The following is a 15,966-nucleotide window of genomic DNA, read 5'->3' as shown; positions in this document are numbered from 1 at the left end:
CATGACCCCTATCATTTAAATCCGAGGCCCTAGGGTTATGAACCCGCTTGGGCGTATTTTGTGCACCGATACGATCAAAGCAAAAATTGTAAACATGACTCATACGATTGCAATTTATGCAATGTAAAGGTTTGAATGGTTTACGTTGATCGAAATGGAATGCACGTGGTTTATTTGCAAAAATAGATTTTTCTTTGTAATTATTTTGCAAACGAGAATTTCTTTTCAAATCGAAACAAAACATGGCCAAATGACCAAAACGACCACAATAATCACATTTATACACATGAGCATGTTTATGATCTACACTATATGTATGTACATGTGTATGTGATGAAGAAGCTTGATGGGATGCACAATCATGAATAGGCTTGTTAATTTTTGGTGCATTATGACAAAATTGAGCTGAATGGCCTTTAAGACCGCAAATAGAACATTTGTGAATTTTGTCATACATATGTGCATAGTGAATAGGTTTCTTAGAAGAATTAACATTAAACTTTGCACATAGGTCCATAAGCTTTTTATTATTAGTAATACAAGTGTTTAGTGTTGAATCTAAGGTAGATATATGTTTTCTTATTTGATTCAACTCATCATTGTGCATACAAGCATTTCTACTAGAAGTAGGATAAACAAGATTTTTCATCATAGATTTCAACTTATCTACTTCTAACATAGCATCACGTTTTTCATGAAGTAAACTAGCATTTTTAATTCTCAAATTTTCATTGCATTCTTTAAGAATTATATTTTCATTTGCAATAAAATTAAACTTAGTGGCTAGTGTTTCATGAGTGGATTTCATATTTGCATACTTACTCTTTACATCAATATAGCAATTGTGTAACCTTTCAAACTCAAGAGCAAGTTCATCAAAAGTAATAATATCATCGTTATCGCATACCTCACTAGGGTTATCACCTAGTGGTATTGTACATGGAGATGAGGCTTCTTTAGATCTCAAAGCGGGATTTTTCAAAGCTTGTTGAATAGCCTCCAATTCCCCTTCATGTGTTTCAATAAATTTCCATAAGACGTAAGCACTATCAAAATTAGAAAATTTGTTAGAAAAAGAAGAGTGAAAAGTATTAATCAAATATTCTAACAAAAGCTTGTTCATATTAAACAATCTTTTATCATTTTCACACCATTTGGATTTTTCCAAAATGGGAACAACATAGGCATCCTCAATAATTTCCCATAAATCAAATTGTTTAAATTGAACAAATAGTTTGAATCTAACATGCCATTGAGCATAGGGAAAAATATCCAAACTAGGAGCAATATTAATAGCATATCCTAAACTAGATGAATCATACATATTTATAAAGATAAAATGCAAGAAGCAAAATGCAATCAAAATTAGATTAGCACAAACATAATAACTTGGATCTTTAACTCAAGGCGATTAGATCTTAAATCAAAGAGCACCAAGCTCTGATACCAATTGTTATACCCTAGAGGGGGGGTGATTAGGGTCTTATGCTAATCTAATCCCGATTAAAAGCTAATTAAAAGAATATTGATTAATTTGTTCTTACAAGAATGATATGAGATAGATATGAATAAGAACAATAAGAATATGCATAATATTGATTAATTTGTTCTTACAAGAATGATATGAGATAGATATGAATAAGAACAATAAGAATATGCACAAATAATATATAAGCCAAGCAAACAATAAGAATATGCACAAATAATATATAAGCCAAGCAAAACACAAACACACGATATGTTTACGAGGTTAGGTCATCACGACCTACGTCCCCGCTCCTCACCTCGAGGAGATATCCACTATCACAATCCGGATTGGAAGCCAGAACTTCTACACACTCGGTTTACAAGTTCACTGAAAACTCTCACACATCAAACACTATGCAATCACACTTTACACACTAAGTGTAGGAACATAGCCCGTGTCCTCCTCCTCAAGTGCTCGGATGCAACCTCTCCCTAGGTTCGTCAACCGACGCCACTCATATTGGATTCGACCTCATCTCTCGCCTCACACTTCTCTCGGTGTACAAGTGTATTATAAGTGATACTCACAATAAAAGATAAATACAATGATTTGTTCTCAATAACAAATGAGAACACAATGAAGCTCACACTCACTAAATCACACCTCACAACCCACACTATATAGTATGAAAATATTAAGCTCAATATGTGTGTGTGATAACAGTGAATGAAAATAATACAACTCAATAAATATAGCTAATGAAATGAAAATGGAATACTAAGCTATATAAGAGTTTAGAAAACTTCTCAAACAAGAAGAACAGTAGATGATGATCCCAATAGGATTTGAAAATCACTTCTTATTGTAGGAAAAACTTCTTTTGAAACAGACTGATGAAATCAGCTTAAACAGCTCTTTTAAACACACTTAATATTTTGTTAAACACAAAACTGGGATGAATAAAAAGAGAGTAGCAATGGGGTATTTATACCCTCTCAAATATCAGCCAAAAACCAACTTGAAAAGACTAAAAAGCCCCCAGAGAGCCGTTGTGAAAATAGCCGTTAAAAACCAATGATTAGATCGGGGCGGCCGGGTGGAAATCTCGCGGTCGACCGCAAGGCACAAAAAAGGTTGAGAACAGGGTTTTAAGGCTGACGGTTGACCGCGACGGTCGACCGTGAAAATTTGCTGCTGACGGTCGACCGTGGCGGTCGACCGCAGACTGATACATGGCATATGACAGGTTCACGGTCGACCGCAAACTGATACAGACTGAAAACCCTGTTTTTGGCCAATTTTGAAAATGCATAAAAAATATTAAATCAATTCCAAAAATAATAAAACTTTGGGAAAAGTTTCTAAATGATAAAATGAACATGTTAGAAAAGGAATTTTTGGAAAAATAATTTTTGTTTGTAAAAACACACTGTTTTTGAAAAGTGTTCGTAAAACCTCTATTTTACGAATATGAAAATTTTGATATGACTCATAAATACGTAAATATATCTCATGCATGTATTATGTATATATAATAGAGTATGAAAGAGTTGTAAACATGAGATAAAAGATATTGTAACGACGTTTGATGAAAAATCATTTATTTGGTAGAAAACGTCAAAAATCGTGTTAAGTATACATATATTGAGCTTAAATATAAACATACAATATATGTAAGCAAACTAAACTTATACCTAGGTAATTCCACACATATGAACTTGAATCTTTAATGCTTGATTGTTGTGTGTTGAAATACCTGTAGAGAGAAACATAAACACAAAACTAAACTATATATTAGCGATAAATTGTTTGACAAATCATCATCAAAACTATAAGGTCAACAGGAGGATCACATCCCATTAATTGAATTTGCATATAATAATAGTTATCAAGCTATCATCGGGATGGCGTCGTATGAAGCCTTATACGGGAGGCCTTACAGATCACCTATATGTTGGGCACAGCCAGATGATAGTCTATTACTTGGCTCGGAGCTAGTTAGGCAGACCACGGAAAAGGTGGCATTGATTCGAGAGCACATTCTTGCTACACAGAGTAGGCAAAAAAGTTATGCAGATCAGTAGAGACGACCCTTAGAATTTCAGGTCGGAGACTTAGTTATGTTGAAAGTATCACCGATGAAGGATGTTCAGCGATTCGGTAGACGGGAGAAGCTCACCCCAAAATATGTTGGTCCTTTCAGGATTATTGAGCGCATTGGAACTGTTTTATATAGATTAGATCTTCCGACATTGATGTCGAGTATACACGATGTATTTCATATTTTGATGCTTAAGAAGCATTTGCGTGACGAAGAGCAGCAGAGGGTGATTGATTCATTAGAGGTTGAGATACAGGATGATTTGACTATCGTAGAGATTCCGGTATACATTCTTGCTAGAGAGAATAAAAAGCTTAGAAACAAAGTCATTCCATTAGTGAAAGTTCAGTGGAACTGGTAAGGAGCCGAAGAAATTTCTTAGGAGCGCGAGGAGGATGTTCGTCGCGACTACCCACACCTGTTTAAACAGGTAAGATCGATATTTAAATGTACTTATATGCGTTGAAAGATTTGATTATATGTGTTGTTTAGTCACATTTTATATTTAACGCTAGAATGGGTCATTCAACACTTAGCTCTTAATTATTCGGAACATATGGTATATATATGGGGTTCCTTGTTTGGATTTCTCGCTTGATGTACTAGTTCCATCTAATTAGGGGTTAAGTGAGAATGTACACATTTTAGATTGTTAAGTTTTAATGTTGCTTATATTTCAAATTGGGAGATTAATGATACGAGATGTGTAGTGAGGGTTGCCTTGATTGGATTATCCCCTTTTTGTGCTTTTCTTGTACTATTAATCTCTGCGATGCGACTGCGCAATTTTGAGGATGAAATTCTTTTAAGGGGGCGGGTGAATGTAAAACCCCAAAAATTATGTTAATATAATTAATATGAGATTAATTATGATTTATGGATATTTATTTTGATAAATATAGTTAAATAGGGTATGAGTATGATACCATGTGTTTTGAGTATAAATAACTTCATTCATGAAAAAGAAAAGAGTCGAAACATGCACAATGGCCAAATATGTGTAACTGAAAAATTTCAGTCCGGTCGACCGTCGCGATCGACCGCAGTCCGGTCGACCACCACGGTCGACCGCGAAACCTGCAGAAGTCAGATTCATGTTTTGAGTTGGTTTTGGTTTTCTAAATCCCATATTCGTTTTCCCTGATTTATTTATCAAACTTTCACAAATTTTTTCAGTTTTCTAAGAACCCTAACAGCCACCAAACCCCCATAAACCCTAATTTAATTCTTGGAGAATATTGGAGGCTTTCAAGTGGATTTTTCGGGTGATTTTGGCTTTTGGATTGGAGATCTGCTTTGGCTTAGCATCCTAAAACGTTTTTCTACAAGTTTCAGGCGAGTTCATCTCTGCTAATCCCCCTCCTAGTTTTAAAAACGTTTTTGAAGAATTTTTAACATGTTTCATAGAGCCAAATTGACTAGTTTATGAATAAAAGTTAATTCTTTTGTATTATATGTATAAAGACTAGGTCTTTCCATGTTAGAAAGCTTGAGAACAAATTTACAAAAGTATGTAAGATCTGAATATGATTTAAAATATGGTTTAATCTAAAGAAAGATGATTTATTCTTCATTTCGAGTTTTTATACATGACTTAGGGTTTTGAATATAAATTTTATGCCAATAATCATGTTATATATGTTGAGTTCGTTTCCAAAAGTTTTTATCTATTGTAGACATACTCTCATGCAAGTTTCATGTTGTTTTAATCATGTTTGAATCACCTAAACACGGTGTGAACACGACACACACAACCAGATTAAGAATCTGGAATATCAGCCCACGGTCGATCGCGCCATAGCGGCGGTCGACCGCGTACAGGACAAAGGCCTGAGTAGGCTCTGAACCCATCACGGTCGATCGTCGTTCTTGTGCGATCAACCACCACACAGTCTGTGGCCCTGTGCATGTTTTGTTCGACAGTTGAGTTTTCGAGCTAGTCTCTCGACCTTGTACTATTATGATAAAATGTTTATAAGCTGTTTAACATCTGAAATGTCAGTAAACACCAGATATGGACACGTACACCAAGATATGTACATGTATGTTTAAAATATGATGTGTTAACATGATAAATAAGAAAAATACACAAATATTATGTTTTCGGAATAGGGAGATGAAACCTATTTCCGCAGGGCGAATGAGTAAGAGTATTACAAAAGTATCATCGTATTATATTTTCAGAATAGGGAGATGAAACATATTTTCACAGGGCGATTGAGTAAGAGTATTACAAAAGTATCGTCATATTATGTTTCGGGGATAGGAAGATAAAACCTATTATCACAGAGCGATTGAGTAAGAATAATATAAGAGTATCGCTAATATATAAGAGATGCACATTTGTAAGTAATATAAATTATAAATTGGTTTTCATTTTTGAATACCCGCGAGTAGGATGCTTTCTCTGAGACCGTGACTTACACAACATGGTATTTGGTTGGCTTTTGTTTGGATGAGTTCCTTTTATGTTAGATCCATCTATCCGAGTGTAGATCAAGATGAGATATTTGTTCTACATGTTTGAGGTTTGGAGTGTTTTCCTTTTGGTTTATTGCTTTCATTCATAGGGTTTGGAGTTAGTATTTAGGGAGTCACAATTTGAGACATTGTATATACATGAGGGTTTCCTTGTTTGGATTATTTCGCTCGACGTACTAACTCTCGTGTTGTGATTTCCTAAATATTAACTTCCAGTTAGAATTTTATGAATGATTTCATATGTATATGTACTAACTCTATTTTCTATATTCTCCTACCCCTTCCCTTGGGGAGAGGTGGAGATGATCTCGCTATAGCGCTTTGACGCTCGTTGTTTTCTCCCCTTTCACGCAGCAAGTCAGGCGCACGGAGAGTCGCAGGTTGATGAGATTTCCTCATAGATTCCATCTAGCTATGTACTATTTAGTAGTTATTTCAGAACTCCACAGTTAGTTATTTATGTTTAGACTCTAGACTTGTATTTTATTTTGTAGAGGCTGAGAGTCATAGTGATATTTTATTTGACTCATTGTACTTGAGGTTTATTTTAGACTCAGAGGTATTTCTACTCTATTTTAGTTGGGCTCACTGATGATTATTCTCATGCTTCCTCTGTGTATATCTGACTTTACTCTATTTCTTTTATTTGCCTGTTTGTACCTTCACCTATTTATTGTTTCCACTAGAAAGATAGTAATTGTGATGGTGAAACATGTCGTAGCACGGTGTTTTGTGCTTGGCATGTTTGATAATCCAGGTTTCACCTTAGACTGTAGCCTTGTGTGAATCCTGGGGCGTCACACGACTCCTCCTTCAACTTTATGCCTGATTCTGAGCGTACGGGGTGGACTGATAGCCTGCACATCTAAGAATCGCAGGAGTACGGGGCTAGTTTCCCCCGTGGTATCACTGACGGTCAAGTCAGCTGTGGAGCTTAAGGGAGGTTTTTTAAGAGGTCCATGGGCCATTAGGGTCCGTGCAGGGGGTTCCTCTCTAAGAGTTATTAAATTCTCTTTATGTAAAAAGAAGATCCAAAAGGGAGTAAAGGGGGTTCCTCTCTAAGAGTTATTAAATTCTCTTTATGTAAAAAGAAGATCCAAAAGGGAGTAAAGTTCAGGTGTAAGAAGAAGTCTCTTTATGTAAAAAGAAGATCCAAAAGGGAGTAAAGTTCAGGTGTAAGAAGAAGCAGAGATCAGCCTCTCCCTGCCCTTACCCTCCTTACCTCCTTTTTATAGTCCATTGCCTCTGAGATTTTGGATTTTCTTTTGCACAGGAGGGTGGTTGTTGGGCAGGCAGATAGACTGCTAAGTCATCCTTCTCCTTCCAGATGTTGGCTGGCGATTGAAAGGGAAGTCATTCGGGTACAGGAGAGATCTATCTTCTCAGTATCCTGGATTTGTCAGAAGAGGTAGGGCATAGGATAGGTCGGCTGTGTGGTCGTCCTTCTCTCTCTAGGTGACGGCTGGTGATTGGAGGAGAAGTCATTTGTGCATAGGAAAGCATCATGGCAATCTTCTGGGAAATAACTTATAAGCCGAATAAGCGGCTTGGGCACGAGGTTTGTCAGAATGGAGATCTTGATGGGTGTGATCAATACTGTTGTGTCGATTGACATCTGAAGTGAACTTCATCGGCTCTTATCCCTTTAGTAAAGGCGGGTTGATCTGCGAGCCATCATTATGATTTGGCAACCTAATAGTCGAGTAAGCTTCGGGTCGGGTATATAGTCCAGTCGTCTGCTCGAGGAGTCATCTTAATTATGAGAGGGCGACTGATCCCATACTTCGAGTCGGTCATGATGATCCTTGATTGAAATATAGCTTGTATGCTCGTCCGATCGAGAGACTTGGCCTTGACTGGGCTTTTGAGCCTCTAAGTTGGTTTGGACCATAGCTCCCTTGGGCTTTTACAGACATTCTCCTGATATTTCTATCTTTGGATGGTAAATTACCATAACAGTTGGCCCCTTTTATTTGGAGTTGACTTTAGTCGAGTCCGAGTGAAATAGATACAAGCTTGCTCCATATCTTGGGGATTTCTTAGCTGGAGTTGACTTTAGTCGAGTCCGAGTGAAATAGATACAAGCTTGCTCCATATCTTGGGGATTTCTTAGCTAGTTGATCGTGGTTGGAGACGTGAGTGAAATAGATACAAGCTTGCTCCATATCTTGGGGATTTCTTAGCTAGTTGATCGTGGTTGGAGACGTAGTGTAGGTCTCGCTAACTGCCAATCTCCGTGAGCTGATGATCGGTATCGGGACCCACTTTTTTGAAGGAAATGAGGCGTCGTAGGTAGAGTAAAAGGCACCTCTCTTGCCAATTTATTAGCGTGAATTACGAGCAACGGTTGTTATTTTGAGTAATCCGTTCTGATTCTCAAAGTGAATCTTTCTTGGTTGCTCCAAGGCTATGCCTTTTGGGCTCTGCGTGCTTCTTTAGAGGCTTATAAATAGTTTCCAGTGTTGTTTTAAAAGAACACTCTTTGCCAGGAACATTTCTCTTCGTTGATCCTTTGACTCCTTAAGAGATTTTAACATGGCTCTTCCACAAAATGACCGCGAGAAGAAACTCAATATCTTGTTTCTATCTAGGTCAAGGATGACTTTGGACGAGGCCAACTGGTTGCATGATCAGTATGCCATTTCTCATGCGACGATGACCATAGGGGCACCGGACAGCTCAACTCCGGTGCATATGCACGGCGAGGACCGGGTGCCTCTTTATCGGGCGCATCTGCAGTGTGGGTTATGCCTACTGTTGCATCCCTTTATAAGGGAAGTTTTTACGGCTTTAGGGGTTTCCCCTATCAGTTCCATCCCCACGCCATCTATATCTTGATGGTGTTTATAGATGTCTGCTCCAAGGCAGACGTGGTGCAGCATTAGTTTGCTTGGGCACGTGGTTAGTGTAGGGTCTGCTGAGGGCGACCCACACTATTTTTTCTGCTGTCGGGACTATTTTCACTTGGACTCCGATCTCCTTGAGCTAGACGAAGAATGGGAGAGGTTCTTTGTCTGGGTGTTTGGTGCCGATAACATACTATCCTGCTTGGGTTGGCCCGAGGTGCAGGATAATGTGTTGGAGCCGAGGGCCCTTAGTGATCTCGAGTCTGGAGATCTTGAGAAGCTCCGGTGTCACCTCGGTCTTTAGAAGACCAAAACTCTGGACAGAGAGGAGTTTCCTGAGATGGGATGGTCTTCCTCATCTTCCTCTGATCCCGAAGCGATGGCCCTTCCTCCACTAATGGAGGTCTGTAAAAGAAGGGCTGACTCGGAGGGGCTGAGTTCTTCCAGGAGGCCTTTGAAGAAAATGAGGAAGGACTCTGGGGATAGTGGTGCTGAGCCTTAGGAAAACTATGTGTTTTTTTGTAAGCCTGGTTAGGCTTTTTGGTAAAGAATGTACAAAAACTCTTTTCTGAATGAGAAGCGATTTCTTCTATCTTCTGCTTTTGAGAACTACAAATGCTTGATAGAATAACTGATTCATGTTGTGGCTCCATTTTTCTTTTTAAAAAGAGTGTTGATCCTTGTAGGTTCGATACTTTACGCAGGATAGGTGGCGACGTCTTTGTTTTTCTTGTTTGGTTGGAAAATAACTCAAAGAGTCGACTCTGGGGATATCTTCGGTTTATCTAGGTGGGGGACCGTAGACTTGATTGCTGACTTATGGAGCCTTTGTACTTTAGGTTACTCCTGATGGGGAGCCAAGTGGTTTGTTCCGACTGAGAAGTCGTTTTAACTTGGACTTATTCTTTAAGAAGAGCCAATGGCTTTGTTCCGACTAGGAAGTCATTTTGCCTTAGACTTGTCCAGATTAGGTACCAAGGTCTTGATACCGACTGAGAAATCATTTTTACCTTGGACTTATTCTTTAGGAAGAGCCAAGGACTTTGTTCCGACTGAGAAGTCATTTTGCCTTGGTTTTATCCAGATCAGGTACCAAGGTCTTGATACCGACTGAGAAGTCGTCTTTACCTTGGACTTATTCTTTAGAAAGAGCCAATGACTTTGTTCCGACTAAGAAGTCATTTTGCCTCGGTTTTTTCTAGATTAGGTACCAAGGTCTTGATACCGACTGAGAAGTCATTTTTGCCTTAGACTTATTCTTTAGAAAGAGCCAAGGACTTTATTCCGACTGAGAGGTCATTTTGCCTTGGTTTTATCCAGATTAGGTACCAAGGTTTTGATACCGACTAAGAAGTTGTTTTTTCCTTAATTTATTCTTTAGGAAGAGCCAAGAACTTTATTCCGACTAAGAGGTCGCTTTGCTTTGGTTTTATCCAGATTAGGTACCAAGGTCTTGATACCGACTGAAAAGTCATTTTTACCTTGGTTTTACCCTGAGGAGGTACCAAGGTCTTGACCATATGTTGTGCCTTGGGCTTACCTTTAAGAAAAGCCAAGGGCTTTGTTCCGACTAAGGAGTCGTTTTGCTTTGGTTTTACCCGAGGAGGTACTATGGTCTTGGTCACTATGGATGATGAGAGCAGAAGGAATCGAACCATATGTTGTGCCTTGGGCTTACCTTTAAGAAGAGCCAAGGGCTTTGTTCTAACTGAGGAGTCATTTTGCCTTGGTTTACCCTGAGGAGGTACCAAGGTCTTGATACCGACTGAGAAGTCGTTTTTGCCTTAGACTTATTCTTTAGGAAGAGACAAGGACTTTGTTCCGACTGAGAAGTCATTGTGTCTCGGGCTTACCCAGATTAGGAGCCGAGGACTTTATGCTGACTAAGGAGTCGTTGTGCCTCGGGCTTACCCAGATTAGGGGTCGAGGACTTTATGCCGACTAAGGATGTTAGACCCTAGAGGGGGGGTGATTAGGGTCTTATGCTAATCTAATACCAATTAATAGCGATTAAAATTAAGTTGATCAATATGTTCTTGCAAGAGATAGGTATGAACAAAAGAACAATAAGAATGTGCACAAATAAAAATGAGACAAGCAAACCGCAAACACACAATATGTTTACGAGGTTCGGTCCCCACGACCTACGTCCCCGCTCCTCACCTCGAGGAGATATCCACTATCACAATCCGGTTTGGAAGCCGGAACTTCTACACACTCGGTTTACAAGTTCACCGAAAACCCTCGCACTACACAATCACTCAACAATCACACTTTACACACTAAGTGTAGGAATCTAGCCCGTGTCCTCCTCCTCAAGTGCTCAATTACAACCTCTCCCTAGGTTCGTCAATCGACGCCACTCCTATTGGATTTGACCCCGTCTCTCTCCTCACACTTCTCTCGGTGTACAAGTGTATTACAAGTGATTCTCACAAATAAAGGTTAAATACAATGATTTGTTCTCAAATAACAAGTGAGAACACAATGAAGCTCACACTCACTAAATCACACCCCATAACCCACAATATATAATATGGAAATATCAAGCTCAATAAGTGTGTGTGATAATAGTGAATCAAACTCAATAAATAACTTAATGAATATAGCTAATCAAATTGAAAGTGAAATAATAAGCTATATAGGAAAGAGTTTAGAAAACTTCTCAATGAACAAGAAGAGCTAAAGAAATAATGATTCCAATAGGATTTGAAAGCTTCTTCTTGTTGTAGAAAAACTTCTCTTGAAAACAGATTGATGAAACAACTCTTAAACAGCTCTTAAACGCGATTAATAACTTGTCAAACAACAAACTTGGATTTTTTGGTTGATGGAGAGGAAGAGCAGTAATGGAGTATATATAGCACCCCAATACAACAGCAAAAACATAAGTAAAAGACCAAAAAACCAATTTAAAACGGAAAAACACTAGAAAGTTTCTCAGAAACCAGACAGCCGTCGGTCGACCGTATCGGTCGACCAAAATCTGACATGGGCAGAAAACAGGTTTTGGGCAGTTTTTGGAAATTCGTTAAAAATATCAATTCATATCCAAAAATAGTGAAACTTTGGGGAAAGTTTATAAAAGATGAAATGAACATGTTTGAAAAGGAATTTTTGGAAAAACAAATTTCGTTTGTGAAAACTACCTGTTTTTGAAAAATGCTTAGAAAACCTGTATTTTTATGAAAGTGATATTTGAAATAGGACTTGTAAATATTCATATATGTATTGTGCATAAATTATATGTATATAGCAAAGCGTGAGAGAGCTGTAAACAAGAGATAAAGATATTTTAACAATGTTTTAAGAAAAATCATCTATATGATATAAAACGTCAAAAATCGTGTTAAGTGTATATATATTGAGCTTAGATATCATCATGCCATATATGTAAGTAAACTAAACAAATACCTAGGTAAATCCACGCAGATGAACTTGAATCTTTAACGCTGTGTTGAAATACCTGAAAAGAGAACATAAACACAAAACACTGGAAAAACTTATTAGTAATGAATTGTTTGTCAAATCATCATCAAAACTATAGGGTCAACAAAGGAGTCATTGCGCCTTGGTCCTGTCCTAAGGCGGCACTAGGGCCTTATGACCGACTGAGAAGTCGTGACACATTGGGCCTATCCTGAGGCGGCACCAGGGTCTTGTGACCGACTGAGGAGTCGTTGCGCCTCAGGCTTACCCAGATTAGGGGCTAAGGACTTTATGCCAACTAAGGAGTCGTTGCACATCGGGCTTACCCAGATTAGGGGCCGAGGACTTTATGCCGACTAAGGAGTCATTGCGTCTCGGGCTTACCCAAATTAGAGGCCGAGGCTTTATGCCGACTAAGGAGTCGTTGTGCCTCGGGCTTACCCAGATTAGGGGCCGAGGACTTTATGCTGACTAAAGAGTCGTTGCACCTCGGGCTTACCCAGATTAGGGGCCGAGGACTTGCATTTTTCCCCTAGGGTCAAGAGTCGACTATAGGAATCGGCAAAAAGGATTGTGCCTTGGTTTTACCCTGAGGAGGTACTAGGGAGTTTTATCGACTTAGCCGAGTGGCCAGCTGACTGGGTCTTTGATATATTTCTTTTCATTTTTGACATTTCCATTGATTATTGGAATTTATACATGATAGAGTAAAACTCATTCACATTTATTCCATCGAGCCGCGTCGAATTCGTGTTTCTTACCCAGATGCATTTTGAAGATGGCTTTTGCTAGAGACAGGGTCACCGAGGCGGAGCTTCCTTGGCTGTTTCTTTTCGCCTGTCAACATTCCTACCTTGATGAGAGCGAGCTGTTACTTCATAGGCTGTCTTTGTTGCCGAACTGAGGAATGCCCGGAATCTGGGTGGGGTTGTTCTTCCTCTAGAGGGTGAGCTATTTAGCTTTGGACAATGTAGAGTTGTTGGCATATTGGCCATCTCATTAGCCAAGGACCTTTCTGAAATTCAAGTTTTTGCTGAGGTCCTTGCCGGTCGACGGTGGACATGGTGATTTTTAACAGATCTTGCTTGTCCACCGTCGGTTGCTTTGTTAGGCCTGATATTTCGTTGTTTGAACTTTTGGAAGATGTTGCTCGACAAAGGAGGCACAGGCAACTTTTGTGATGAGGGCTTCTTGTTGGTGAGAACCCCGTGTGCCGAGGCTTTGTTCCCTAGAATTTTATGGGATCATGTCTTCCCCTTGGGGTTTCCAAAGATAGTGACGGCCGGACCATCTTATAAATGGAGGATCCTTCTTGCAGGAAGAGTACAAGTCACATGCTTCAACCACCAGGTTTTACTTCGAATCTGGTAGTTCTGAGCATTTGCTAGGGTGCCAGGGCTGTTAATCTTCCTGAGAATATCAGATGGCGAGCCCTTGAGTTTTCCCCATAATCTCATCCTTGGTGAGGAAGAACTCTCCTTTGGGGGTGGTGATGGTCTGAGGAGCCTGCCACAGACTTGATCGCTGCTCCTTGCTCAGGGGAGTCATTACCGACAGGAGCTTGAGCGATACTGGATCTGATCATGACCCTTGGAGGCCTGTTTGCGATCCAACACCAGGCCTCTTGGCCCTTCAGGCGGTGGGGTTTTCGTCTGTGGTGGCAATTAGAAGCATGTGCTTCATTCTCAAGCCATACAAGTACCATAGTGGTGTGTCTTTTCTTAGGAGGGCTTTCAGGGTTCCACTTGGCAAATACTCCCCAGAAAGCTATTGGAGCGCTCGAGGGCTACACCCACATTGGCTCCTCATAGTCATTGGCTAATCCTTCTTAGCTTGAATGATACGATTCCAGTCTTTGTTTAGCTTGAACGATGCAATTCCAGCGTTCTTCAAGAATGAACAAGATCAAGCCCCTACTTAGAATTAGACATTTCTTCTCAGATAAGAAAGCGGGCCCTACGATGGACGCCAAAATGTTAATGCTCGTGAACAGACAGTCGATGGGGGTCCTCTGCCGTCGGATGCAGTTTCGATCCTGGCGTCGGTGAGGAAGAAGGAGAGGATGAATGTTAAGGTCGACTCCTACTCCGACTTTATGCCCGATGCGTGGGGTGGACTGATAGTCTGTACATACAAGAATCGCAGGAGTACGGGGCTAGTTTCCCCTGTGGTACCTCCAACGGTCAAGTCAGCTGTGGAGCTTGAGGGAGATTTTTTGAGAGGTCCCTGGGCCATTGGGGTTAGGGCTGAGCATGGTTCGGTTCAAATCAAAAAAACCGACCGAACCGACCCGAACCGACCCGAAAAAAGCGGTTTTAAGAGTAAGGCGGTTCGGGTCGGGTTGACAACTTTTCAAACCGACCCGATCCGAACCGACCGAATATATTCCCAAAACTTTCAACCCGTCGCAGTTTACCCGACCCGTCCCAAACCCTGCACCCAACTCATTTCTCTCATCTCCAAATCCCATCAGCCGCTACTCATTCCCATTCCCATTTGTTCCCGTCCTCAATCCCCCTCCTCGCTCTCTCCCTTCTACCAAACCACCTTAACTCTCGCCTCTCTTCCCGAAATCCCTGCTCACCCCCCCTCTTTAGTTTGCCTCGCAAAGTCGGTGCGGCCCCCCGTTCGGTGACGACGCCCAGGATTCTCCTCAACTTCATCAAGAAGTCCAATCCTGCCGACGAACTCAGAGGAGACTCGATCGAACCTCGACCTCGACAACGCTAACAGCCACGACTGCCCAGCCGAGCGCCCTCACGCGTCCTCTCCATCTTCGTCGCCGCCCTCGCGTCCGATCCCACCCACCTCCACTCCCCTCAGCTTCAACTATGGAGGCCCCTCTGAAAGCTCAATTCTGGCTTCGATGAGCAATTCACAGTCTCCTCTTTTCCTCTGGCTCCTTCCTCTCAAGGTACGTAGTATTAATTTTTCTTCAATTTCCTCTGTTGTTGTCTTTGAATTGAACATGAAGTAGGTGGAATGGGCGCTTCTTGTTGGAGTATGTTAGTGCCCTTTGAGTTGGATTTTCCCCATCTAATCACTCAATTCAGCACTTCTGTGTATGTTGTCCCTTAGGTTAGTTGTTGATTCAAGTGTGCACGACGCTTAAGTATCTTAGCCGTGGCTCAAATGATTTGCATTTGGGCGCATATGAAAACAAATATATACAAATTATCTCTTGGGACAAGCAATATTTGTGCATTTGATTGTTATACTTGATGAAAGTTAGAACCGAACAAACCGAACCGAACCGTACCGAACCGATTTGCAACGGTTCGGTTGGGTTTTGAATTATAGGTGGTTCGGTTCGGTTGTTCAAATTTTGGTAAACCGACCCAAATCGAACCGTGCTCACCCCTAATTGGGGTCCATGCAAGGGGTTCATCTCTAAGAGTTATTAAATTCTCTTTACGTAAAAAGAAGATCCAAAAGGGAGTAAAGTTCAGGTGTAAGAAGAAGCAGAGATCAGCCTCTTCCTGCCCTTACCCTCCTTATCTACACCCTTTATCTCAAGTTTTGGATCGAACTAATCCATTGACACAAATAGTTCATGGGCCCCTGATGCCATATATACGTCCCTTGTTTGATAGGAGGATTGCCTTACTTTCTTTTAAAAATTGCAGTATCCTTTTTATAGT

The sequence above is a fragment of the Asparagus officinalis genome, chromosome 4, assembly GCF_001876935.1.
Source record: "Asparagus officinalis chromosome 4, Aspof.V1, whole genome shotgun sequence".
NCBI lineage: Eukaryota > Viridiplantae > Streptophyta > Magnoliopsida > Asparagales > Asparagaceae > Asparagus > Asparagus officinalis.
Note: the sequence above shows the minus strand (reverse complement) of the source record.